Source organism: Lissotriton vulgaris, chromosome 3_2, assembly GCF_964263255.1.
Source record: "Lissotriton vulgaris chromosome 3_2, aLisVul1.2, whole genome shotgun sequence".
NCBI classification, from domain to species: domain Eukaryota; kingdom Metazoa; phylum Chordata; class Amphibia; order Caudata; family Salamandridae; genus Lissotriton; species Lissotriton vulgaris.
Window position 1 is genome coordinate 250,675,618 of NC_141690.1, and position 27,450 is coordinate 250,703,067.

The window sequence follows — 27,450 nt, forward strand, 5'->3', positions numbered from 1 at the left end:
GGAAACAGTCAGAGCAAAGTGGTCCCGGCCACGCATGCCCGTACCATGCAAGCACAACCACGATTGCCTTAACCATGCATATGCCTTAACCACCCATTTGAGAAGTCTAGATGTCTGGCATGGGCGGGTCCAGGAAGAAGAAGAATCAGGAGAGGAAAATATTAGGTAAATGGGGCTGGGGCCAGGTATGGGGGGAGGGGATTTGTTTTTGTGGGTTGGGGAGTCGTTTTCAGGCCTGGGGGAGACTGGGGAAGTTTTTAGGGCTCAATGGTGATCGGGAAGTTTTTAGGGCTATGATGGTGGAATAGTTTTTAGGGCATGGTGGGGTCAGGAAGCTTCAGGAGGGAGGGGGTATTTTTAGGTTTCAGGACAAGGAGAAATGCGTAGTTTTTGGGCCAGAGGGAGATTTTAGGGCTTAGGGCAGGGGCCAGAAATCGGGTCCTCTTTTACAGCTTGTGGGGCCATTTTAGGGCTCAGAACGGGGAGGCTGGGGTCGGGGTAGATTTTTACCCTGGGCCATTTTAGGGTTCAGGGTGCTGGTCGGGGGTCAGGGTATAGAGGTAACGTTTAACCACACATATGTCTGTGCCATACTTGCCGTAACTACGCATATTTCATTGTAAATGCAAGTGTGGAAAAGGCATATGTGTGGTTAAGACTTGTGTGTTTAAGATCGCGTTGAACCTTCATGCGTGGTGATGGCATGCGTGGTTCCGTCACACAAACCTTGTGGGTAGACAGTCTTAGCTGTCTTGTCAGCAAATAATCCAAATGTATGTATAAGGAGGGATAAAGAAGCCCATTTTCAGCCAAGTGAAAAATGAACACAGCCTCTTCAAAGTGGTAGTGGTGGGGGATCAGACGAATCCAAAGAGAAGTAATCAAAGTCGATGAAGTAGCCGTTTTGGCAGCTCTGGGTACTGTGTAGAACTGAGAGGTGACTCAAATGGTAGTACGTTGTGGTATATACCATCTTTGTCTGTTTGCAGAATTGAAATCTGTGCTCCCGTACAAGCTGTTTGCATGCCATTTATTGGTGTAACATGTAGAAGGGATTCTTCACTGTTAGCCATCCCCAGCCGGGGAGAAACTTCATCACTAATCATACTTCTATTGGGACCTCCCGTAGGGTAGAGAGAGGAGACAAGTAACTTCCCGGGAGCCCCTGAGGCCCACTGTGTAAGACCGGCAACATGATGTGATTTGATTAGATCTATCGACACAAATCTATTGTTTTTGCAGCAGCAAGAAGTAGTTCATTAACAGTTCTGCTACCTTCAACTGCCAGGACGAGAACAGGTGCCCAGTCGGATGGCCTGATTTGCTTCTTGTCCACAATCTTATCCAAGACCAGACCACCAATCTTTGGAATCTAACCAGGAGTTGCTGGTGCGTCCTTTACTTCATCATTTGCGTAACATTTCTGTTGGACATTGCTCTAAGTTTCCTGGAAGTTGTTCAGAGCCTGTAAAACATCCAAACGTTCATTGATGTCAAATGATGTTTCTGCCACCACTGTACTGGGACTGTCGAGGTCTGAAACTCTCATCTTAACTCCAAACAGGATCTCATAGGGAGCCCAACCACCAAGGTATTTTCTAAGCAGATGATTTAGGGCTCTATTGCCCATATATAAGGTGATGGACCCAACTGCGACCTGAACCTAATGCCCTAGCCATTAAAGACTTCTTTAAGTTACAGTTCGTCCTCTCCACTACCACTTTTGCTTCAGGATGATAGAGGAGGAGTGCCGCACAGTCAAACCCAATTTTCCCATGGTGTCCCTGTAAGCCTTAGAGATGAACGCTGGATCCTGGTCCGAATGGAACATGGCTACTGCATATCTCCCGATAAAGACTTTTAAGTCTTTTATAATAGTTTGGGTGTCAGCCGATTGCTGAGTCCAAATCCATAGGAATCGGGATCATAAATCCACTGCTACTAAGATGTATTTTAAAGCTCCATCTGATTGTAAAGTGCCCCAGTGGTCCAGTTAAATACAAGCCAGAGACTTGTCTGAGATCATTAGAGGTGTCTCTGGTAGACGTGCTATCGTGAAAACCTTAATCTGCTGGCAGATGTTGCCTTTAAGGACAAAGTCCTTAGTCTGTTTGTATAGGCCAGGCCACCAGCAGTGTTACTGCAGTGAAGAAATCATACCCACCACCCCTGCATGAGGATGCTAGGTCCTCATGAGCTGCTAGTATTGTCCTTAACCTACAATCTGAGCTTGGTATCACTCTATCCCCCTCTCTGGGAATATGAGCAAATGGTATGTTTTGTCACTTAACTGGTAGGAGTATTTTGTTTGAAACCTTTTAGGAAAGTGGGAGCCATTGCATGCAACATTGACAGCATCTATCTTCATGTTGGATCTAGTAATTGCAGCGACTGCAGCAGAATGCACTGTTGCTTTTGTGGCTTCATCAGCCATGGAATTATTTACAATGTCTATTCCTTCACGCTGATGACTCTATGAGCATATCATATGAGTCAGTGGCAACGTGTCCCCAAAGCAGCTTGTGCCTCATTATGTACAATTTGGAAACTCTGAATCCATTCTCGCTCCAATAGTGTAAGTACTCGTAAGACTGGATACAATATGAGTGTGGGAAATCTGGGATCCGCTTTCTCAAGTACCAGCATTAGAGTTCAGCCAGCTGCACAGTGCAATCACCTAGTTACTGCTTATGGGTTCAGTGAGGGCAGAATTCTCCATCCTCCATTTTACACTTAACAGCGGCGCACGGTGCAAAGTATTGGTGTTTTGTCCCTACAGCAGACTGTGTAGAACGATTAGTACAAATAATGCAATTATACTGATCTAGAGGAATGACTTGATTAGGCAGAGCATATTCATGTTCGTATTGCGGATATGCTTGTGTTTGTAGTGTAGGGTCACACATAGTTTACATCTGTTGCTCTGAGTGAGCTTTACATCCATCTTGGATGTAAAGGAGTTACATTTGGAATGCTGGCATTTATCACAGCCTCTAATGCTGGGATCAGAGTCACGACAATTATGTGTTTCCCCTGAGCCAAGGATCTTTCTTTAACTACAGCAGTCTGTACTGCAGTCAATATTTCTTTCTGTTGGTGGAAAATGCATTTTGGCATTTGTATATAAATGTGATTTATATACAATTGATACAGTGTCTCCTTCATTGAATGTGACATAGGTGCATCCTAATGTGTCCACTATTATATGGGTCACCAGGTTTGTGGTGTTATTGGACCTGGGGTTACCAGTCCACATAGAGTAGCCTGGCACAGAGTAGGAAGGTCTATTCTCATAGGCAATTGTGTTATGCTAGCGTCACACTCCACACAGTAATCCAGCGCCCATCCACTTAAAATGGCACTACAACAGATTAGAAAAATACGGAATACTTTATAAAAATTCTTTGAATGGTCTTACCCCGTCAACCAGGGGTTGTTTACATATAGCAAGCATTTCCACATTTGATTTCCAAATTCATCATTACATTTGGTTTTAGAACCTTATTGTCTATTGGCAAGAATTCAGTAATCCCCTCCAATGCGCTATATTTCAGTCAGTACTTTTGCGGTTTGAATTTCAAGTTAGCAGTAAGAACACACCCCCCCTCAATTCAGAGAAGCAAGAGTGCACAATCTTAAACCTTAAAAAAGCATTTGACACTTCCCTTATAATAAATTCAGAGAATGCATTGACAAATATCAGGTCGGTTTAAGTAGATCACCCGTGGTGTTCTGGCTACCAGTTTACTCGAGTAATGAGCCAGCAATAGTGCTATTAATGGTAGCTCGCTAGTTCCAGAATGTTTGTCTTTCCAGTACAGGCTCCCCTTGCCTATTTGTCAGTTCCCTTCTGGTTTCCAGGAAATAGTTCCTTTATTATACCCTGTGGCGATGCCTCCGTTTTGATGTCCTTCCCCAGCTCCCAGAACCCGGCTTACTTATGGCAAAATTGATGTTTGTCCTGATTCAGCCAACCCGTGCAACGGTAGTCGTCACCTCACCACAGGCAGACTCTTCTCTCAGCATCCGCTCTCTCCCCAGCCAGGCCGACTTACTCTCTGGGCCTGCGCGGGAGGGATGGGTCCATCCCTGGATAAGGGAGAATAGTGAGGAATACTGCTCCAGGACTTGGCGGCAGTCCCTCCGCTGTTCAGGAGTTAGGGATGGTGAGAGAATCACTCCCTCCACCGACCCATCCTTTTCTTGAGATGAAAATAGATCAGGGAGAGGCTCACTTTCCTCTTCCTCTGCTCCATCAGTCACCATCATCAAGATGACCTCATGCCTCTCATGGTGGGGTATGAGGTGGTTGGCATGAAGCACCCGATGGGGTTGCTGGGTGGTCTTATGGTCCACTAAGCAAGTGGCCTTGCCCTATGTGGCTGCCTTGGAGCTAGTCAGCAGCGGCTCTCGCTGCACCTCTCACACAGTCTCCCCCCTATCTGAAAAAGGGGCGCAACTCCCACCCGGGCACCTCCAACTCCGATGCCGTTCAACAGGTCCCCGGCAGTCCCGTCCCTGGATGGAGGGGGGAAGTGGCTCTCGAACAGCGCTCCTCAGCGCAGGTAAGGGGACAGCTCTTTTCAGGTTTCAGATTGTTCAGGAAACGGGGGGGGGGTGACAGAGGTTCACCATTCCTTCTCTAAAGGGGGTTTCTCAGGGTCGGAAAAAGATCGACTCTTCTTACCGAGGGACCTCAAGGGGGCAGTACTCTTGACTCAGCATGAGCCTCAGCAGTCACTTAATTTGACTCAGGGAAAGTGTCAGTTTCTCCCATTCTGTGGAGTTCCCAGGACAGAATTCAATAAAGGTGTGTCTACACCGGGTCAGGTCTAAGGCCGGGGGTGATGACAGCAGAAAGGACGCAACCCTTGAAGGAAATCAACCCCCTGACGCTTCAGCCTGCACTTCAGCTAGCTCTCCGATGACACAAAATGGCCACCCAGGTGCTGACCTTATATACCCCTGGACCCAGGTCACTAGAATGGGCCAGAAGGTTCTAGATCCCTCTCACTAGTCTATGGGCCAGTTCCTGAGGTAAAATTCTTTGGCAGTTCGAAACCACCATTTTGTAAAGGATCACCTCCCTACCACCTCCATTTTAAAAGAACACCTGTGCCCGGTCATGGTGTAAAAATAATGAGGCACCCAGAGCTCTAAAGACATCATCAAAAAAAGTATGGTGAACGAAAAGGGAGAAATAAAATGTAGGAGGCAGAAAGGGGAGGAAAAGAAAAAAACAAAAGATCGGAGGGACCACCCAAAGGGCTAACAGGTCTAACAGGTGTTAACACAGGTCTGTAAGTGTGTTGAAGCTAACATGTCAGCTTGTACTGAACGTAGTATTTGTGTGTGTTCAGTTGTCCAAAGTTTACTTGAAAAGTTTGAACGAATCAAGTCGTAGAACGGTTTTAGCCATTCTGCATAGTCTGGAATTTAAGTTCTGTCAAAATTTAGGAAACCCAACATTGATTGAAGAGACTTCAGTTTATTTGATGGTTGTAGAAGCGCACATTTCTGGAGGAAATGTGTCACAAGGCTCCAGCCTTCATGTGACAGCTCTCAACCCAAGAACAGGACACGGACGTAGGCTATGTTAGATTCCTTGAAATTAAATTTGTAGCCCATTGGAGTAAATCCCAAAACTGTGCGATTCACTCTAGCCAAGTGAGTTGAAGGTCATCATCCGCCAAGTATATGTCATCAACATAGGACAATGCCTGGTCATCAAAATCTTGTAAAAGTTCTGTGACCCTGGCTGAAAACAGCCTTGGGTTTTTCTTTTACCCTTTGAGCAATTGACAGAACTGCTTTTGAGAACCTAGGTCACTGAATGCGGTCAAGTAACTATTTCCAGGGGCTATGTTTTGGCAGAAAAATTCATTTGGAATATCCAGTGTGGTTTTGTACTTTTATCCACACTATGTTGTTCATCAGTGCCGCAATATTCACGTTTTCTGCAGAGAATGTGAATGTAGTGGTGTTCAAGTGTCTATAATCTAATACTAGGTGAAATGAATTGGCTGATTTCATTATTGGAAACAAAGTGCAACTTTCTATTACACCTTGGTGTTCATGTTGTGTGAGCATTTCTCTAACTTGTTTTTTTGCCTAATTTTTAATGGGGTATTGTCTTTGAGGTTGTGGGGTTCATAGAGATTATGTAATAAGGGGAACTGTCATACCAACCCACATGGTTACGGTTGAATGCAGGAGTTTGCGCTAAGGCCCACTCCTTGGCATATAAATGTTTGACTATATCTGGGATAAGGTCATAGAAGGGAGGTAAAGTTACTTTCTCTCCTCTGGGGCAATCTGTGAGAAGTTGGCCTGGCATATGCTGTGCACTATTCTAGTAGGCACCTTGCACCAGTCCAAACGACCCTTATTGATAGGTAGGTTTAAAGATAACCCATATAGAAAGCTATCCTAGTGGTAGCTGTGGAGAGCAGCCTTTAGGCTAAGTCTTGAAGGAATGTAAAATAGCTTGTTTTACCAGTCTATAATCTCATGAATGACCAAATAAAAGGAGAACCACACCAGGTATATATATATAAAATATATGTATTTATTCTAAACACATCCCTCTAGTCTTTTTATGAGGCTCGAGGCAAAAGTACATTTAGTAAACTTTTTAGTACATAGTAAATTAGCACAATATACTTTGAGCCCTAGGGGCGTACCAAACCATATACTAAGAAATTGGTATAAGAAGCGCGAATGACATAGATACAAGGCCTATTGGGGCCACCATGAACCACCCAAGGTAGTGACACAGGGGACTCACGTGGGACACGTGCAGTGTCTAAACACAGCCGCAAATCACCATTACCTTCTATGGGGAAAGTCTTGGTTGGAAAATTACAGATTAAGGACACTTAGAAGAGGACTTGGAGCAAACCCCTTTAGAACTAGGAGGTTCTAGAGTCAACACCGACAGGAGTACCGGAGTACTTGAGTTACCTCACCCAGGGAAGCCAGGTGCATAGGTGTCTTTTCGTGTAATGTTTCGTCATCGATTTCAATGGCAAGCTGCTGAAAAATGCTGCAGGCGACCAAGTGGAAAGTGTCCGGGTGGATCCAAGGGTTTATCATAGATCTGAAGAACCTGAAAGCAGGGAGGACAGAGTCTGGGTCACTTGCTAGTGACCAGGAAGGCAATCAGAAGATGCCAACCGATGTTGGGTGATTTCAGGTGAAGGTGAAGCTTGACTCTTCAGGGAATAGGAGGTATCAAGGATGACCAGGAACTGGATTCCAGCTGTTCCATAAAGGATGTCAAGTGCTGCAGTGTCGGTTTCCAGATTGGACCCAACAAGCCTTGGCAACAGCAACCCACGCAGAAAGCAAAGATTGGCTTCGGTGCAGACCAGCAAGGTCTGAGGGACTCACCCTTTGGAGAGGAGTCAGGGCATGTCTAGAGCAATCAGAAAAGCCCAAGAAACAGAGGAGTTACCATTCATGGGGACCCACCAGTTGACGGACCATGTATTGCGAAGGAGCCTCAAGCAGATATGCTAGAAGCGGGCTCACGGAACACTCGTGGAGTGTGGGCCCACAATCTTCAGTGCAGGTGGTGCTCGGTAGCCCAATGCACAACTTTGGGAAATATCGGGAAGTCAATGCACTTGCAAATATGCACTGTGTCCAGGAGTTCCAATCCCACGTCACTCATGAGGGCTGCGGGTCTCAGCTTTTCTGGGATCTCGTGTCAGCCTCTGAGAAGTCTGGAACTCTATGTCCTGAGTCACAAATCCTTCAGGATTTGGTGGGAGCCTTAGAAATGCAGACCAGCAAGATGCTTCTTTGGTGCCTGTTTGAACAGGGGAGTCCCTCCTTGTCCCCAAGGGAGATTCTGCTGTCTTCTAGTTGATGTAGAATGTCGAAGTTCCAGGATATATGTTGCAGAGTTTCGTTCAGGTGTAATCTGAAGTCCCAAGGGCTGGGTTCCCATACTTATACTAAGTTAAGGGGTTGAACATACTCTGGGGACCCACCTATGGGAGGATCCAAGGAGAGGGTGGCTACATCCCTTTTCCTTTGTCCAGTTTCATGCCAGAGCAGGGTCTGAGTGCCCCTGCAACTGGTTTGAACTGGGATATGCACAGGGACACCAAGTGTGTCCCCAGCACTGTCTGAAAAGCATTCTATGAATGCACCCACCCAGCCCTAATACACTAAAGCCTGTCTGGGAGGTGGTTACACCTCGCTGTGACAGGAAACCTATTGTCCAGGCCTCCCCTGCCGGAGTTTTATCTGGCAGCAGGAGGTCAGACTCGTGTCTATGGCTGCAGCATCCATTTTGTGATGCTGGGGCTCTTTTAAACTATTACCTGTTAGGTTAGTGTGTACATGTCTCTCCCTCTAGAAGGGTGGAATTCTAGCCCCGCCGCCAGGACTGGCGGGGGTGGGGGTAGGTTTCCAAAGTGTTTGACACCAAACACGACATGTTTCCATACAGCCATTCCAAAGTTAGCATTAACCGCTAGGTTATAATGCACTTAAGAGTATATGGTGTGGCTGCATCACAGAACAGCTACAGAGAAGTGATCCCGAAAGCTGCAGAAGGGTCCTGCTCATGCATGGGCACCCTCTCACACAAAACCAAACACTCTGGGCCCGATTCACAGAATGAACTTAAGACTTAATCCTAAACTTACTACTATTTTGGTATTCACAGAATGCACTTACTACTTTTGGCATTCACAGAATGAACTTACTACTTTTGGTATTCACAGAAGTTAGGATTTTGTCTTAAGTTTGTCTTAAGACAAACTTAAGACAGACTTAAGACAAAATCCTAACTTCTGTGAATCCCAAAAGTAGTAAGTTCATTCTGTGAATACCAAAATTAGTAAGTGCATTCTGTGAATACCAAAATAGTAGTACGTTTAGGATTGAGTCTTAAGTTCATTCTGTGAATCGGGCCCAATGCCTTCAGGATTGATAAAGCCTGCCATAGGTTTATAGGTGTCAGTGATATAAGGTAGATATAGGTAAGCTATATCTTAGTAAGGGGGCGCATCCCCCTTATCCAGGCTGCAGTAGCAGACCTGTGGTGTCATTTTGGAAGGCTTCCCAGGGGTGGCATAATACATGCTTCAGCCCCTGGTAGGCCTCTGGGGTACCTATGCCCCTTGTATAAAATGGGACTCACAAGGGTAACCCAGTAACCAATCTGGAGTGTACCTAATGTACATGCAATCAATTTAGAGAGGGAGCAGCAAGGCTGGGGACCTGGTTAGCAGGGCCACAGCCAGACTAAAGTAAAAAAACTGTGAAACAAGATCCTTCTCCCCTACACAATCCATGACACAGTCCGTTGGCCAATCCTTTTCAGCCAAGAGAATGTCATAGCCGAATGACAAAGTCTACCAAAAGAGAACATTTATGGTAGTTTATATGTTCTCTTCCATTTGGAGTTGCATCTCATATAACTGATGCGAGACACTCATTCTCCTATATGGTAATTTCACCTGGACATAGTCACTCATTGCTCCAGCCGCCAGACACTCGATAAGATTCCAGCGAACTATCATGACTTCTGCCACGCTGTCCAGTGTGGTCAGAGCCTTCTTCCCACTCAGAAGCAGTGTCCTCAATAAACAGTTGCTTGGTTGATTTTAAAGATCAGCCACTTTCTTCTTTTTGAATTGAGGCTCGGACTCTATAGGCTTGTCATCCTGTTTTATCATAAAGTCATTAGAGCATTGTGAGCATTGGGAGTCCTTCTTTGGATTCACATACTTCTCTGATCTGCGCTCTGATTCTCCCCCTCTCTCTAAGGGTATTTTAGATGAAACCTGAAAAGAACGAAAGGGAAGTGTATCAGTATCATGATACCTATCAGGCATTGGAATATTTCTTATCACTGTTACACAGATTATAGTATTTTTCAGTGTACTCCTGTTGAGGAGATCCACCTCGTTATTTAGTCTTTTCTTTGTTTTTCTTATTGTCTTACTTCTTAGTGAAGGAGTCTGATGCCTGCTTCAAGTTATCCTGTTCAGAATTAATCTTAATTTATGGTTTTCTAGGTCTGGCTCCCAAATTCTCTCTACCTATTGTTATATAGGTTTCCTCTATAATTTTAGGCAATTTATGCTCCTGTTCTGCTGAAGCCACATTTGTGAGTCACTGGTGTTCAGCCAACGCTGCTGCTTCCCCTTCAATGTTACTTCATATTATGGCAGATTCTGTGGCAAAGTTCCTGATAAATCCTTGGCAGGACTGCCCCATATTCATTTTGAATCTGTTTAAGCACTTCTGGCAAAACAGCTAATGAGGGTGTACCATGTGTTCTGGTATCTACTCCGGCGAAGACTTTACCCCAAGTGGCGTTGTCTTCCACCAGGGGAGCAATCCTGATTGGCAAGCCTACTGGGAGAATTCTGTGTTTTTCCTGAGGTCCCATATAGAGAAACACTGTTTCAAGCTGACTTGTTTTTGTGCAATCCAGAATAGAATCTCCTTCCATCTGATGGAAATTTTACCCATGACTGCACTGATGGTAACTGGACCTATTCCAGGCGTACCTAATTGGGGTTGTGCAACTTGAGCAGCCCTGGCTGGATTTACCATCCTTGTTAGCATGATCAATTGTGTCAAACATCTGGATATTCTGACTAGTCCTGTGTACAACGTACATAGTTGTGGTGCTGTCAGATTTGCTAAGTTTGGGTGTGGTGTGTAACCGGCTAAGACTGGCCTGGGTTCTCCCTCATTGCTGAGGGGACAGAGTCTAACTTCATTTCTAGTATGTGGTAGGGTGCCTGCAAACCAATTCTGGTGTTCTTGGTAAGTTAATGGTATTTCTAGTGTTTAATAAGCTGTGCAGCTACTTTGTAAAGCATGAAAAAGTCTTGATGTTGCATATACTGCTGAGAATGCAATCCTTTTAAAGTATACCTCTGTCTTGAATTCTTTGTGAGCCTCAATCATGAAGGTTATATCTCCACCCAAAGGGTGAGCATTTGTGTAACCGCTTGTCTGTAGTTAACTGGTATATTAATTGCTGCTGTGTCATCAGTCATATAAATATGTGGAATTCAGAGAGGGTAAGGGGCGATCCTTTGAAAGGTTCAAGCTTAAACAGCCGAAAGCCATTAAATAGGATTTACCTACTTAACTGAGGAGGCTTTTTCTCTAACACCACAGACGTCTCTGTTTAAGAGGTGAGTAGGGGTCTTTGGATTATACAAAAGAAAACTACTTAGGTGATCCATTAAATAAGCGGCACTGTGTCGTACGGTGTATATTTTCTCTGTAAAAACTGTGTGTTTATTGGACAACATAAACTTCAAAACTGTACAAGACTGATTCTGAGAACACCATCAGGATATGTTGGCCTTAGACTTACTAGTGCACAGTGCACCATCCTCAGAACATGACAACCATGACTTTCCGACGAAATCATGGAAACAGATCTTGAACCTTTTTGTTTGATTACATTTGCATGCCCAAAGATATACACAAGAAATACACAACATGCAGTTTCAATAGTTATTGAAGCATTGCGATTGTTGAGCAAAATATGTGTGCTGCATTAATCAATAGAACAAACAGAATAATGTGATTAGCATTACAAGAATGGTGAAAAAGATAAACAGTGCAACCATTTTGAGATAACAGAGGATATATGCTTGCATATAAGTACTGCGGCAACAAAAGATGGACGGAATGCTGAATAAATAAAAATTCACCCCCAGTCAAGAGATCAGGGTTACATCCATCGTCTTTTGTTCAATACCCACCCCAGTTTGGATACAGCCATATGCTAATTAGTCTTGACCCTGCTCCTCATGGAGCAGCCTCTTCAAAAGAAATCTATTCAAGACCCCACGACACTATCAAATCTTCGTCCCATATCACTCCTCCCAGCACTATGTAAACTCACAGAGACATGTGTAAACAAACAGCTCACCGCATACCTGGAAAACAATAACCTTCTCCACCCCAACCAAGCGGGTTTCCGTTCTCACCATTCTACTGAATCTGCCCTCATCTTTTCAGCGGAAACAATTAGGACCGCATTGGATCAGGGCAAAAGAGCTGTCCTGATCCTACTTGATTTGTCCGCGGCGTTCGACACGGTGTCCCACGACATTTTACTTCATCGCCTGAGTAGCGCAGGCATAGGGGGCACCGTGTTGAAATGGTTCACCAACTTTCTCAGACAAAGGAAACAAACCATCATTCTAGGGTCATATCATTCTGAGGACAGGGAAGTTAAATCCGGGGTACCTCAGGGCTCTAGCCTAAGCCCTATATTGTTTAACCTTTATATGGTCCCACTAATGAAAATTATCTCCTCCTTTGCTATCAGTTCGATAGCATACGCCGATGACACTCAACTAGTGTTAATTCTAGATGAGGACGCGGCAATCGCCGAACGCTCCCTCAAGGACTGTCTGGAAGCCACCTTCAAGTGGATGAACCTAAACCACCTGAGATGTAACACCGCAAAGACCGAAATTCTACCCTTCGGGAAAAATAACTTGTTCTCCCCCCAAACCTGCTGGCCACCCAATGCCGAAGCCCCGCCAAGCACTATAAAAAGTGCTCGCAACTTAGGCATCAAATTTGATGAGGCATTATCATTTAAACAGCAGACTATTGAAATAGCTGGCTCATGTTTTAATGTCATCAAGAGCCTTCGGAAATTCTTTGATTTCCTTCCCTTATCAGCCAAGAAAACAGTAGCGGTGGCATTGATCACATCCAGATTAGACTATTGTAACAGTCTATACGTAGGGGCCAACAAAGCCCTACTACATAAGCTGCAAATGGTACAAAACGCTGCAGCTAGATTAGTTCTAAAAACATCGAGAAAGTCTTCGGCATCGGCAGCACTAGATACTCTCCATTGGCTGCCCATTCAAAAGAGGATATTATTCAAACTGCTGGTAATCTCCTTCAGGGCATTCCACAAAACAGGCCCAACCTACCTGTACAATAAATTCAACCGCTACCACCCTGGACGTCATCTAAGATCTGCCACGGCCAACCTAATGATTATCCCAAAATTTCGACTATCCACCAGAGGAGGAAAGTCTCTGACGGTCAAAGGACCAAGAGCATGGAACAAACTCCCTCCTCAAATCCGGGAAATCTCATGCGAAAGTAAATTCAGGAAAGCCATCAAAACCTGGATCTACAATCAAACAGCTACTACGTGCATGCCCTGGTCTAATTCTGGAACATCTTCTGGGGTTGATACACCTTTCTCCCCTTCTTGATTCACACAATTTACATCCAGCGCCAAGATGCTCCTCGGAGCGATAGAGCGCTATATAAAACCCCCCAATCAAATCAAATCAAATCAAATCATGGGAACAGTCCTGCCCAAACTAAGGTGGCATGGTGAGAAGAGAAATTATGGATTACAGCCAGATCTGTGTGACTGAGAGTGAATGTTTGCTTTGTTCAGTATTCCACCCATCATTTGTTCTTTTTGCTTTTGTCGCTCTAAATGGGAAGGGTATGCCTAGATGTGGGTCCCATGCTCACTGTCCTAGTGGATTCAAGCTAGCCTGGCCTATGATGGATGATACCTCAAATCGTATGCCAATATCTTTGTTTCCGGTCCAGGGAGGACCTGGCTTGGCAGTTCAGGCTGGACTGTTCCCATAGGTATCAGGGTCAAGACTTATATACAAATAGCTTGGTCCAAACTTAGGTGGCGTGGTGAGCAAAAAACGATGGATCAAACCCAGATTTCTTGTGACTCGGGGTGAATGTTTGCATTTTTCAGCATTCCTTCCATCATTTGTTCTTTTTGCATATAAGCACTGTAATTTATTGTACTCCTACCTAGCGCTACCTAACCTACTGTGCCTAGGGTGAGTGGATCTGTCAAATCCCTATAGGGTGATCTAACTCCCCGTTACCTGTGGGTAAGCGCAATCAAGGTATCCGTATTGGTGGAGAGCAGGGCAGCATCCCTCACATGAGGCAAACAGGAATCAGCTGGGCTGGAATTCTGGCATGGGTAGACCTCTCAGTGCAAGCAAAATGTTCCTCTGTCTAAACAAAGGATTGATGTTGTACACATAATAACATCCATATTATCATGCCATAGCCACAGTGAGGCCGCTAATTTTTACTCTATTATGATAGCTATATCGCCGTACAGCCAACATAAAGAACATCCATTTGAGTGATGAACTTAGCCCGTGTACCGAACGTTCAAGATATTTGATATTGTCCCTACAAAGTGGAAATGTAAACAAAGCTCAGTTCAGAGAATATTATCCTATTTTGAACACAAATGAATGTGTCAAATGTCATCGTGCTTAAGGAGAGAAGGCAAATTAACAACGTGAGCATGTAAAATGCTGTTTCTATCTGGGTCTAATGTAACAATCTGACAGGAAGACTTCTTCACATGGGGCATTGGAGTCACATCTATATGAGCATAATGAAAAAGTTGGCTGATAGCTGGCTTTTGGTGACCTTGAATGGATAAATAGAGTGAAGAAAGTGTGTATGTGTGTCTTTGGCATGCTTTTGGAGAGATAGGTGACAAACAAATTGCTATAGAGTGGAGGCACAGTAAATATTTGGGAAGAAATTGCACTGGGTATTTCTGGACTATACAGTATTTAACGAAGATGGCTAGTTGTGTAGTTTCCTTCACATGTTCATAAAATGGTTGTGATCATGTTCCTTGAAGAGTTATTGTTTGAGAATGCATTTATGCTGAGTAATGAACGGAGAATGGCATGTGGCTGATTTCCAAATAAATGAAAAAGGTTATGGCAAATAAAAAAAAAATCCATATTAAGACATCTATTATCCAAAAAGCAATGGATTAGCTGAAGGTGGAACAGAGTGTTAAAAGAAATAATTCAACTGGAATAGCTTCAGAGGACGAATATAAAAGTAGTAGTAAGACAGGTATTTTAGGCCTGTCAATACTCTAACTAAAATAATTAGAAGGGGCTGTACATAAGAGTGGGACTTATTCGAGTCTTCGTAAGACCACGCCAATAACATTAACTTACATGAGACAGAGTTCTAAGTTAAACCTTATAGATTCATTCAAAATTATGGTCATTACAGAAGACAAAACGTGATTACTTAATCCATAATCAAATAATGTGAGAGGATCAACATAAGGTTAACCTCCAAAGAAAACAAGCAGCCAGACAAAGTATAGTTCAGCAACAGGACAAGCATAAAGTCTGCCTCTAAAGGAAAACCAAGAAGGTTTAAGTACAAATCAAATCACACTAGCATAGAGTCTGCACAGTTAGAAAGACGAAGAAAGTCTGAAGTATAATATCAATAAACTAACTAACACAGAGTCCTCCTTCTAAGCAAACTCAGAACAAATTAGAACTTTTCCGACATACAGCAGTTTTTATAAGGTTTCAGACTACAGAAGGCACACAAATTCAGTGGGCAGATGCGTCATAATAGGGTTGAACTAGCAATATATCATTCTAGTAAGCCAATAAATATTCTGATTCGAAAGATACATTCCATAAGATACATCTAGAAAAACCTAGTTGTACTGCATATTAATGAATGAGGTGTGCAAAGAAAATTAAGGAAATGCCATGATATGTATGTAATACAGAAATACAATTGAACTTAAATTCGCCACATTTGATCCCTTCTTCTCCTTTCATTCGAATATTTTCTTCTTCTTTTCACAATCTCATTTTAAACCTCCTTTAAAGTAAATATCTTCCAAAAGTTTAAATATTAACACAATGTCCATTATAATTAAAGATATTATAATTAATATAATCATTATTCTTTTTAGTAAACCACCACCAACCTCAGGAATCAATTTACCCATCTTACTAAATCCTTTACTAATTTCACAAAATCATTTACCAACAGTTTCCATGCACCAGGTTCTCCCAAATTATGAACTAATGGAAATATTAGTTTCAGAATCATATGACTTTAAATGTTCATTCTTTTAGCTCACACATACATTGCTGGGGCTTATTTACATGATACATACCACCATCTTTTACCAAACGTATATTAGAAGCAAGCCTATTCTGATTCACCATAGCACAAATATCAAACATCCCTCATGAATTTCAGTTACTGCCCATAAGGATCAGTAATCAAGCGGTTTACAAAAGTGGACAACGTTCTAATCTTAATGTTATTCAAAGCCAAACCAATAAGGGAATTCATAACTTGACCCTGGCCATTCTGTCATAATTCATTTGTCTCGTATCATTCACCCTGTTCACATGCATAGCTTAGAGAACTCCAAGGCAAAATAACAATCACCTGCCCGATTACTTAGAATGTTCAAATAAGATGTCTTGTTACAATTAAGATAAATACCTCTAAATAAAGGATCTGAAGCCAACATAAACTATGCATTCACCTTGGAATTATAACTATACACACGTATTCTATTCTTAGCTAAGAATCTCATCAATCAGACCTCATTGGCATCCACACAACTCCTATTTTTTCTTTCAAAATATTACGTTTAAGATGTAGCTGTGAATTGTTAGTCATAGTCTGATCTTTCGAATGAAATTAAATTCTTTCAACACCACTCATACTAAAGTGTACTCTTCTTTCATTATATTCTCCAATAAAATGATGATGTACATCAGTCAACTTATACATACTATTCTCATTACTTCCATCAGTAATTGAATTATGAAACATTATGGAACTATTATATTTAATAGAGGAATCTAATCGTACAACTTCAGGCATTTCTTTAGAAACTGTTCAATCTATTCATATTCTTCTAAAACGCCTTGACTCATCAGTATGCTCAAATAAACAGAACATGGCAACCAATATGATAAATGAATCTGTATGTATGTTACACCTTCTGAAACAGAAAATGATAAATGTGTGCTGAGATACGAATTAGAAACATTCGTAGTATCCTTGTAAACTCTAAACAAATTAAGATAATAGTTTTTCTCCATAATTTCCATTAAAATATCTCTATGATCTAAGCTACTTTTATTTTTAGTAATATTATTATGCTGTTATTTGTACACCTTGAAACATATCCAGCAGAAAAATAGAGACTCAATGAGATCCCAACTAGCATTATGAAAATAAAAATATTAACAACTGTTTCAATAGCCAAGCAAAATGTTTCTTTTCATAAAGTCATCTTCTTTCTGTTAAAAATATAGTCTCTCATAAACTAAGATTCAAAACCAAGATGCAGAAACTCAAACATTCTCCAAACATGTTCAACCTAATATTGTACGAGCTCTAACTAAAATAGTGCTTTTAGCAACATATGTGAACAAATCCTGAAATGATGCAAACAAATATCCATCTTCAAAAGTCTGCTAAAAGTTTAAGCAAAAGATCTCTGGGGGAAAGGTTTTTCAAAGCGATGCAGACATGAAACTATTCATGAAACCACTCAAGTATTTGAAAATTGAGTTATCCTAGGATGTGGGCATATTTAAAAATATCCATGCAAGAATAAAAATTCATAATCTTTGAAATCAGTTATTGTAATCAGTTATGTGGGGAAATGTTAATTTCTCAATAAGTTAAATATCAAAAATTCTTCACAAAGTTTCATAAAATTCAATTCCATCTCTTCATCAGGAAAATATTCCATGTTGTACGTCTTCTGGCTCAGTTTATGTGACAATTCACAGAGGTTCTCTAAGCAGAAATGGAAACTTTCTCAGATCAATGTCTCTTTCTTCTGGCAAAACTGTTGCCATAAATGCTCACTTAGGAGCTATGTACTTCTTGTTTGCCATTCTTACTCTTGTTGGTCATCTGATTACTGCTTTATCAATTTATGTTTTTCAAATCTGCTACTGCTTCCGCTGATTTTCAATTATTTCTTTTCACACTGTGAAATTTTAGTTTGACTCTCCTTCCTCTCACATCTTCAGACCATTCAGCGTGAATCAAGCTTTCATCTTCTAATTTTTTTCACTTGTCCCATTTTCATTTTCATTTGTGGCTTGATTTGCAACTCTTGCAACTAGAACACCTAGGGGTCCATTAAGATGGCGGGTGGATTTCCCCCGCCTGGCTGGCGGTAGCCACCGCCAGCCTGGCGGGGGCAATCCACCCGCCATCCTTTCCTGTAGCGGGGGGGACCACGATGGAAGAAAACACTGGCCGCCAATTTTCCGCCCCGGCCGCCTTGCGGCCGGGGCGGAAAATGTTTAATCTGGTGGCGGTGTCTATTAGATACCGCCAGCCATATTACGATGGCAAGAGCAGGCGCTCTTCACTCTGGGGGCCCCCAGCGGGCCCCTAGAGTGAAGGTGAGCGGGGGGGTGCACACGGGTGGGTACCTGTGGTATCCCCTTCATTTTTATTTCCGAAGCGGCAGGCACCGCGCGGTGCCTGCCGCTTTGCAAATGAAAATGCTGTGATGTATTGTCAGCATTGTGGCGGGCGGTGCAGAAAGCACCGCCCGCCACAATGCTGAGAATACAGGATGTGCCCGCCACTGTGGCGGGCACATCATAATGGCACCCCCGGAACCCCCGCCCTTAAGGCGGGCGGTCCCGTTTTCCGATAAGGTGGCGGGCGGTCAAAGCCCGCCCGCCATCCAAATGAGGCCCTTAGATTTGCTCTTTGGGTTTCTAGGGTTCAAATTTTAAAAGTCTGATTCCCTTGATTTTGATTTTGTTGTTCTTTTGCCCTCTTTGTTCTCCCCCTTCTGGATCCATGCAGAGAACTCATGTTAAACTCTGCAGCTTATATCACTGCTTCTTCATGTGCAGTCCATACCCTTTTTGTGTGAGTTGTACTGATATAATACTTCTTCGCAGTGTTCATCACCAATATGACTTGTTAAGGCACATTGCACCTGGGCACAAAACAGGACTTCCGAACATGCTTCTTCATCGTGTCTCAATTTCCAAGTTCTAGGCCGCGGCAGGGTTCATCGCTTCCTGGAGGTGTAACAAGCTTCATGTTGTGAAATGCACAGCGTACCATATCAGCCATACCTTTACAGTAAGCTAGAGCCAGATCATCAGTAATAATCAATAGCACAGCTGATGGAGGACCAGGAATCCTCATGGCTCTTCCCATCAATATTGTGTATGGTGGTAACCCTCTTGTACTACATGGGGGTACTTCTCATACTGGATAGATTTAAAATAGCATTAAGGGAAGAGGATCTGACCATTTCTACTATATTGAAGTACACACTTCAGCCCATTTTGCTTGCATCTTACCATTAGCCCTTTCCAATACAAATGATCCGTCTGGATGTTCTCTACCATGGAACGTTTGCTCAATCTTCAGTGCTATGCATGGGACCCACATTATATTATTCTTAAAATAATTTCCCTTATCTGACTCTAGAGAAGTTGGAAAATCAACAACTTTCCATGAAGAAAATCAAATCAGCCAACTTGAGTGGTATATCTTGGAGATATGGTCCTAGATTGATGGAACATTCTGTTACATCAATACAATCATGGTCACAAAAAGCAATTCTTTTAATAATTTTCTCCATTTTAATTGGCCCTAGCAAGAGCTTGGGTGGGAATCCAAATGTTACAGCTTCACACCAATTCTAGATGCTAATGTCATCCAAGATTGGCTCCTGAAATCACAGCAGGACTGTACTAGAAAGTCAATAGACCACACAATGGAAGGACACTACCTCCCCAATCACACTGGATGTTCACCAACCACCACCTTCCACCAGGGCCAGACTGACTACCGGGCGTTTTAGAATTCTGCCAAGCTGGGGGCTGATTTCACTGCAGTGGGGGCTGATTTCGTTCATGGAGACCTGCGTGTACTTCGAAATAATTAAAGAAATTTTTTTTTGTTTAGTACACGCAGGTCCTCATCAACGAAATCAGCCCCCAGCTCAGCAGCATTCCATAACGCCCAGTAGCCAGTCCGGCTTTGGCTTCCACACTCACCTCCTCCAATTAGCCAGTCTCCACATCATGAGCCCCCTCCACGCTTCTCCCAACACAGTGCACTGGCCATGGACATCCAGTCTCACACTTTTTCCAGAAATTCCCTTGTATACTGCGGCACTACTTATGTCCTCTGCTATTGTCATGGCATCTCTCTTGTGATGACCTGGAGTTGCTTGAGAAGCTTGTCCCACTGCTGACAGTTTCACAGGCAGCACCCATTTTTTTTATACCATTGTAGAGTTACCCCTGGCCATTAACCCCCATTTGAAGAAATCCACTACCTGGCTGGGTTTACCACTACTGAATCTTTGCAGGCCCAATGCTGATATTCCAACAGGGATAACACAGCCTTCCCTCTGCACATGGTTTGCAACCTCCTATCGTACTCTTGCATTCCCACTACCAGTCTTGATCATTTATCAGTCATCAATATCTTGCTAGTGCCATGGGTGAGCATCAGACCACTTTTATCCCACTCCACGTTCCAACGCATGGTACGGTGCAGCAAATGTCCTATCCCCTCATTCTCACTAGCCTTAGCATGGAGCTTACTATTATCCCTTCAAATGTAAATGGCATGCCAAAGTAAGTCAAGAGAAAGACAATACTGACAAACTTATCCTTGTAAAAAGCTCTTATACTAGAGACACACTTGTCAGTGAAGTAAACCGAAAAACTCAAACAAAATTGGGTAGGAAAGTTCATCTTTAGTTGGAAGACCACTTGACATCCCACAGCCGACCACCCTTCCACGACCACACTTTTAGGCCTGAAACAGCAAAACTGTCACCTGACACAGTACAGTGTACTGCCCAAAGTTGCTGGGTGACTGGGAAGCGCCATATGAACAGTGATGACCTCTTTTCGATGTGTTGAGTGGCGCATTTCGAATGTCAGTAAACCAGAAAACATAGGGTGGAGGCGAGTGAAAAGTAGTCAAGCTTTGACCATCTGGCAAAGGACATTTTATAGATCTTTCAAAACACTGCATGAGAATATTATATGTCACATTTTGCACAAGTACCCAATATAAATGAGGGAGAATGGGCGCATATAGGTCCAGCATACAGGCCCCAATGAATACAATGTAGCACCAAAGGAGTACGCAGTTCCTGTAGGGTGGGGAAAGAAGAGCAAACCCTATGATGAAGCATGACACCCAAATGAGTGTTTGAGGCCCCCACAAAATTGGGAGACACCCACACTCCACTACTGAGTAAGGGTGTCAACCACGCTAGCCTCCTTCTCTTCTTTCCGCACCCTACAGGAACCACATACTCCTTTGGTGCTACATTTTGAACATGAACACTGTGTTCTAATTCATATTTATTTTCACAGTAAATGTTAATGTCTTGAACACGTGTTGAATGAATCATGAGCCACCTGTAATTTACTCATTTATTGATGAAAAATAATGTATGTGAAACAGGGCATTTTTATTCATCCTCTATTTTTGTTAATAATTGAGAGAGGGTCTATCCATGTATCTAATTGGAGTAAGGCTAACTTCCTCTTTCAAGCTAATTGGATCATCTCGGCATTGAACACTTTGCACATTATCACTGGAATTTAGCCCTAAATGTTTAATTAGACTATACCAGCCGACTTGATGTGAATAACAACAGAGACAGAGAACCCATGCAAGATATACTTACTGAACAAAGACTGCTGGATATGTGGCACCTTTTCCACCCACAGGACAAGGAGTATACCTTTTTGTGGTCGTCCATGGTTCATATTCATGTCTTGACTTCTTTCTGATGTATCATATCCAACCGGTTATCCTGACTATACTGGACTGTCTCATCTTTGAGGGATCCCTCACACACCAGGCTCCAGTCCATGTAAATGTGGAATAGAATAGTAGCAAACCAATGAGGAAACCAGAGGCCCTCTTATGTAAAGGGCGAACTTTCCCTGCTTGCGCCTGGCGCACCTTAAAACAAGTGCATCTGGTGCAAACAGGGAAAATACGTCCTATTACATGGAATGCGACTCCCCAAGGCAGCTGCAAACTCGTGGGCAGCCTTTTCCTGTGAAAAATGGAGCAGCTGCTTTGAAGCCGCTCTGTGTTTTCACAGTGCAGGTGGCAACCTACTTGCACTTTTAAAAGGGTTAAGACATCCCTTTGCAGGCGGGTGCAGTGAGTGAATGCACCTTCATACAAGGGGATGTCTGGGGGGTCCATTGGACCCCTTTATCCCCTCCAGAGGGCTGTAATTAGAAGGTATACTGACGGTACACAGACAAAATATCGAGTTTTAAATATCGATATACCAAAATATCGAGTTTTAAATATCGATATACAAAAATATCGAAGGTAAGTAATATCGACAGTCTAAATATCGATATTGGTATGTTATCAGTAATATCGAAGTTGTAAATATCGATGTTAACAATATCGAAATTAATAACTTTGATGTTACTAATATCAATTTTTAAATACATTTAGTGTATATTATATTGTATTTATTATGTTTTATTATTTATTTTTAATGTAATTTAATTAAATATTGTCTTTTACTACTGTAGCGGGTTGTGGGTTTATAGGGGAATAGGGTGGGAAGTAATTTAATTATGTTAAATTAATTATTAATTAGTAGGAATTATTAATTAATTAATTGAGAATTAATTTTTAATTATTTTTAATTAATTGATTAATTGATAAATATGTTCTGTAGCGGGTTATGGGTTTATAGGGGAATAGGGTGGGAAGTAATTTAATAATAATTAATTAAGTAATATATGTTTGTATATATTTTAATTAATAATTAATTGGTAATTAATTTCTATTAATTAGTTAATTAATTATTATAATTTTTTACATATTTTTAATTATTAATTAGTTGGTAATTAATTATTATTAATTATGTTATTATATTAATTATAGTAATTTTTTTAATATATAATTTATTGTTATTCTCAATTAATTAATTGGGCACAATAATATTAATTATTAAATTAAATTAATTACAGCAAATGTGCTAATATATTTACTTTATTGTTATTGTTAATTAATAATTAATTGGTAATTTTATTATATTAATTAATTTTGGGTACAGGGGATATTTCTAGGGTTCAGGGTCAGTTTTCAGTTCATGGGTACAGGGGTATTTTTAGGGTTCAGGGTCAGTTTTCAGTTTTTGGGTAAAGGGGTATTTTTAGGGTTCAGGGTCAGTTTTCAGTTCATGGGTAAAGGGGTATTTTTAGGGTTCAGGGTCAGTTTTCAGTTTTTGGGTAAAGGGGTATTTTTAGGGTTCAGGGTCAGTTTTCAGTTCATGGGTACAGGGGTATTTTTAGGGTTCAGGGTCAGTTTTCAGTTTTTGGGTAAAGGGGTATTTTTAGGGTTCAGGGTCAGTTTTCAGTTTTTGGGTAAAGGGGTATTTTTAGGGTTCAGGGTCAGTTTTCAGTTCATGGGTACAGGGGTATTTTTAGGGTTCAGGGTCAGTTTTCAGTTTTTGGGTAAAGGGGTATTTTTAGGGTTCAGGGTCAGTTTTCAGTTCATGGGTAAAGGGGTATTTTTAGGGTTCAGGGTCAGTTTTAAGTTTTTGGGTAAAGGGGTATTTTTAGGGTTTAGGGTCAGTTTTGGGTTTTTGGGGTACAGGGATATTTTTAGGGTTTAGGGTCAGTTTTGGGTTTTTGGGGTACAGGCGTACAGGGTAAAAACAAAAAAATATTACTTTACATCAAATAAATTAGATGAAAAAAATTAAATTTCCTTTAAATTTTTAAGTGTTTTATTTATTTTAAATGTATATGTATTATTTTTAATTTTGTTTTAATATTTTTATTTAATACTTGTAAAATTATATGTATTTAAATATTATTTTTACATTATTATTAATAAATTTAAAAAAACGATATTTTTGATTCCGATATTTTTGTACTTCGATATTATTTTTTCGATATTTTTGTACTTACCTTAATGAAGATAGGATTCCGATATTTTTGCTGTCGATATTTTTGCTCCGATATTTTTGTACCTCGATATTTTTGTATTCGATATTTTGTCAGACATTCATACTGACAGTGTGCCACCTTTTAGGTGGTGCACTCTCAGTGCACCTCCTGGGAGCTCCTTTGCTCTGAGCCTGCGTCTAAAGACTATTTTTTGCAACGTCCCTTTTCCCTACTGTAAATTTGAGCACAACTGCTAAACTACAAAATGAGCCGCAAACTACTAAGGCTACAGAAAAAACAAATTAGAACTGAACTACACAGATATTTCCTTTTGGAACACCTTAAGGCGGGTGCTATCCCTTGGGGGCTTCAAGTGAAGAACATCCCCGTGATCTTTACTGAAGACCCTGAATACAAGAAGGGCTTCAGTTTCATCAGCACTAAGTGTAGTAGAGATTTAATGGTGCACTCTATGGAAACAGCTCAAAGACTCTGTCGCACACAAGTTGACGAAATAGAGCAATTGATTCAGTCCATCAAGGACAATCATACAGTCTCGGAGGCTAAAACCTTGTTAGAAAGAAATCGACAAAGAGATTGCCACTTTCAAGGACAACACCATTAACTTCAAGAACTCCAAATTCGAACGCAACAAGAAATCTTTCAATTTAGAGACTGCCTATCTATACTTAAGAGAAGACTTTTACTCGAGGGAGGAATCCCGCAGGTTCCTACTTGAGTTCCGATACAGATCAAGACACAAGTTTTTGACTTTTTCCGCAACATTGTCATCTGACTCCACAGGGGAATCAGTTGAAGGTGAAGGACCATCCCACTCTAATCAGCAACGAAAAACAATAGTATTTTTTAGGGGCGGGCAAACAACAAAAAAGAGAGTGGTACAAACCCAAACATTGGAGCTGTGCACCAGGGGCCAGTACTACAAGTCATGAGGAAAACATCCATCAACGTATCCAACAAGATGCTGACACAAGAACAAGAATCGGTTTTGAGCTTGGGTTGAAAAGTATCACTAGCCAAAAACAGGATTTGGTTCATCTCAATATAGAAGCAATGGAAATATTCTTAAAGAGCAAGCTCAACACATTTGTCAAGAGATAAGGAACAGACCAGCATTGGTGAAACCTCTGGACTACACAATAAATCAGCATTTTGTCCCCCTTCCCACAGTCTTCCAAAAAGCATCATCACCTTTAAACAGGCTGTCCTATCCTCCCTCAACCAATTGAATCACTGCAAGGTGTTTGTGAAAAATAACATGCCGGTCAAACAAAGATTGGCCATTAAAAAACTAAAAGTGGATAAAGAGATTGTTGTGTGGTCTAGAGAGGCATATCTACACGAAGGACGCAATCATGTTCTCAACCAAATATGGTACTGCAAAATTTCCTCTGACCCAGTCAAACAGATCCAGAGCGAGATCAAAACAATTGCGGATGAAGGATTGGAGGCTGGAATTTTGGGCCCAAAGGAACATGAATACCTCACGAAGAAACATCCAAGGACACCTGTGATTTACTTTCTACCAAAAGTACACAAGAACGCTACAGTTCTGACCGGTCGCCCAATAGTCTCAGGATGCGACTCAGTATTAGAACCCATCTCTAAATACGTGGATTTATTCCTTAAAGAATTCCTGAAAGACGATACATTGTACCTGAGTGATACAATGGACTTCATCAATAGAGTCCAGGGTTTCCAATTCAACCCAGACCACCACAGATTAGTCACACGTGACGTTATGTCATTATACAAACGCAGATTACCCAAGATGAAGCTTTGGATGAATTGGAATCTTACTTAGCCTCAGAGAACGCCCACATCGAGTTCCCACTCAATTCATTTTGAGCTTAGCTTCACTGGCACTAAAATGCAATTATTCCAAGTTCGAGAACAACTTCTTTTTCCAAGTAAAAGGGACTGCGATGGGATGTCCTTTCGCGCTGGATATGGCGGTACTTTACATGGCAAGATATAAAGAGCAATGATACATTTACAACAACAATCCCTTTGGCAATCACATTGCGCAGTGGCTTCGATACATAGACTATGTGTGGTGTAAATGGACTGGAAATGAAGATGATCTTCTCAAGTTCCATCGTTGGTTAAATGACAGGAATCCTGACATTCAATTCAACCTAGTACATAGCACAACAAAACTAACATTTCTGTAAATGGAGGTATGGCCGACTGCAACAGACCTAATTACAAGACTTTGCACCAAACCCACAGACAGAAACACAGCATTGCACTTCAAGAGCTTTCATCCCAAAAGCCTATGGGACAACTTACCCTATGGTCAGTTTTTGCGTGTGTGTCGTAACTGCACACGCAAGGAAGATCATGAAATTTGTGCACAAATGCTGACCGAGAAACTGAAGGGAAAAGGGTACCCCTCAAAATTACTCAAGCACTCACGAAAACGTGCAAGGTTCACACCACGTGAAGTATTGTTGGAGAAGAAACCTGCAACGCCAATGACACGCCAGGTGTGCGTCTCCACATTTGGCCCTTACACGAACTCATTCAAGAAAATTACCAGCCAGACTTGGCATTTAATAAAAGATTTAGATAAAGATTTACAAATACCACTTTTTGCACTAAAACAGAACGTTAGCATTGGCTAAGGCATATTCGGGCATCAGACGACCTACCAAAAAAAACAGATTCGGAATTGCCCTCCCTGAATGTGCAACCCATCCTAGGACATCAAAAATGTGGGAATTGCCAAGCATGCAGCTCAACTATGGAAGGCACGGAATTCCATAATGGATCTTAGAAATGGAAACACAATGAATTCTCTACGTGTAAAACCAAAAATGTGCTTTACGCCATCCCTTGCTCATGTCCGCTTATTTACATTGACAAAACATCGCAAGAAATCAGGTAGTGAATATCCCAACATCGCTCCAGGATCAAAAACAAAGTGCCCAATGCCCCTCTTTTCACGCAATTTGAAGAATTCCAACATACTGAGAAAGACTTCCATTGGACCGTACTCAGAGTGATTTAGCCCAACCCCAGAGGGGGTGATTTGGAAAGAACACTGCTCCAAAGAGAAGCATACTTGATTATGAGATTCAACACTGCCTCGCTGGGCTTTAATGAAATGTCTGAGATAAATAGACTCTAAGTCCCATGTGCCACTAAGCCATTTCTGGCAACGCATCTATTGCGGTTGTTCTTCCCCAGTACCTTGAGGCCCGTGAGGGTTTCAAGGCGTTGGGGGAGGGGCTGCTGGTCAGACTGGGTGAAGGATTATTAGAAGAGCCAGATCTTGAGGTCCTTCCTGAATTGGGTCAACGACGTGGAGTGTCTGAGGTACAGGGGCAGGGTGTTCCAGGTCTTAGCAGCGAGGAATTAGAAAAACCTTCCTCTTGTTCTGGTCATGTGAATCCTGGGGGCGGAAGTGGGAGCGAGTTAGGAGGATCGGACTTGTCTGGCAGGTACGTGGAATGTAAGGCGGTGGTTCTGGTATGCTCCGTCCTTCGTCGTGTACTGCTTTGTAGGCATGAGTGAGGAGTTTGAAAGTGACTCTCTTGTTGACTAGGAGCCAGTGGAGTGGTCAGAGGTGTTGCATGATATGGATGCGGTAGGGGATGTCAAGGACCAGTCTGGCTACGGCGTTTTGGATGTTCTGTCATTTGTT